This window comes from Penaeus japonicus, unplaced genomic scaffold, assembly GCF_977035675.1.
Source record: "Penaeus japonicus unplaced genomic scaffold, GWHDUDI00000001_assembly GWHDUDI00000014, whole genome shotgun sequence".
NCBI lineage: Eukaryota > Metazoa > Arthropoda > Malacostraca > Decapoda > Penaeidae > Penaeus > Penaeus japonicus.
In genome coordinates this window covers 35233445-35235695 of record NW_028234416.1, presented here as the reverse complement: position 1 = coordinate 35235695, position 2251 = coordinate 35233445, and positions in this window count along the sequence as shown.

Sequence of the window (2251 nt, the reverse complement as noted above, 5' to 3'; positions counted from 1 at the left end):
ACGAGGAAGCGCGTCCAGACACCGAAACACTTGAGGTCCACCATCGGCCCGTCGTCATGTTCCAATTGGTATATTCTGAACCACTCTTCCTCCATATAAGTCTGCTCCACCTCGGCCTTCTGAATGTCCTCGGTTTCCCCTTCGGCCTCTGGCTCGGTTTCCCCTTCGGCCTCTGGCTCGGATTCCCCTTCGGCCTCTGGCTCGGTTTCCCCTTCGGTCGGTTTCCCCTTCGCCCTCCGGCCCGGTTTCCCGTTCGGCCTCGTGGGCCTCGGTTTTCCCGTTCGGGGGGGCGCCTCGGGACACGCTCGGCTTTTCCCGTTCGGCCTCTGGCTCGGTTTCCCCCACCTTCGCCTCCGCTCGGCTTCCCGTTCGGCCTCTGGCTCGGTTCCTCCCCTTCCGGCCTCCGCTCGGCTTCCCCCCGGGTTCAGCCTCTGGCTCGGTTTCCCCTTCGGCCTCCGGCTCGGCTTCCCGTTCGGCCTCTGGCCCCCTCGGTCCTCCCCACCCCCTTATTCGTCGGCCTCCCCCCCCCTGCCTCTCGGTTTCCCCTTCGGCCTCTGGCTCGGTTTCCCCTTCGGCCTCTGGCTCGGTTTCCCGTTCGGCCTCCGGCTCGGTTTCCCGTTCGGCCTCCGGCTTTTCCTCAGAGCCTTCTTTCGGGGGCAAAACCTCCCACGTTCCATCTCCATGGAACGCCAGGCAGTGGCCTATGAGGGCAGTGATTCCAAGTATCATTTCCCGATCATCAAAACTTTCGGGCATGACCATATATAAGCAGTCGGGTTTTTCAACGCCCCAATACTTGAGAGTGACGAAAGCATTGTATTTGACGAGTTCTGGTCCTTAGTCGATTTTGCTCACTGTGCATCCCAAGTCTGAAATATCTGTCAAAGGAAGGTTCAGCTCCTTCGATATGTCCAAGGGTCCATCCAGTAGACATTCAGTGCCTGTATCAACCAAGGCTAAAACATCGTGACCATTAACATTCACGGTTGTGTATGGCCGGTCCACGTCCAATTCTTCTTCTACAAACTGGCGGAAGGTCAACGCAATTTCGTCGCGCAAATCTAAGATACAGTTAAAGCGATAGAGCATGTCTACGCCAATCAAGTTCTCTCTGTAATCTAATAACTGAAATGTTATGTTGTAGGTTGTGCCCTTGAGGAACATCTCTACATTTGCGGAGTCCCCCTCAGGCTGAACCCCCCAGATTTCCAGTTGTTGAGGAGACACTGTAGACGTGTATTATCCTGTGTCTATGAGGAAGCGCGTCCAGACACCGAAACACTCGAGGTCCACCATCGGCCCGTCGTCATGTTCCAATTGGTATATTCTGAACCACTCTTCCTCCATATAAGTCTGCTCCACCTCGGCCTTCTGAATGTCCTCGGTTTCCCCTTCGGCCTCTGGCTCGGTTTCCCCTTCGGCCTCCGTCTCGGTTTCCCGTTCGGCCTCCGGCTCGGCTTCCCGTTCGGCCTCTGGCTCGGTTTCCCCTTCGGCCTCTGGCTCGGTTTCCCCTTCGGCCTCTGGCTCGGTTTCCCCTTCGGCCTCTGGCTCGGTTTCCCCTTCGGCCTCCGGCTCGGTTTCCCCTTCGGCCTCTGGCTCGGTTTCCCCTTCGGCCTCTGGCTCGGTTTCCCCTTCGGCCTCTGGCTCGGTTTCCCCTTCGGCCTCCGGCTCGGTTTCCCGTTCGGCCTCCGGCTCGGTTTCCCCTTCGGCCTCTGGCTCGGTTTCCCCTTCGGCCTCTGGCTCGGTTTCCCCTTCGGCCTCCGGCTCGGTTTCCCCTTCGGCCTCTGGCTCGGTTTCCCCTTCGGCCTCCGGCTCGGTTTCCCGTTCGGCCTCCGGCTCGGCTTCCCGTTCGGCCTCTGGCTCGGTTTCCCCTTCGGCCTCCGGCTCGGTTTCCCCTTCGGCCTCCGGCTCGGTTTCCCGTTCGGCCTCCGGCTCGGTTTCCCGTTCGGCCTCCGGCTTTTCCTCAGAGCCTTCTTTCGGGGGCAAAACCTCCCACGTTCCATCTCCATGGAACGCCAGGCAGTGGTCTTTGATGCCAGAGATTCCAAGTATCGGTTTCTGATCATCAAGACCTTCTGGCATGACCATATATAAGCAGTCGGGTTTTTCAATGCCCCAATACTTGAGAGTGACGAAAGCCTCGTATTTGATGAGTTATGGTCCGTGTTCGATTGAGCCCATTGTGCATCCTTCGTCTGAAATATCTGTCAAAGGAAGGTTCAGCTCCTTCGATATGTCCAAGGGTCCATCC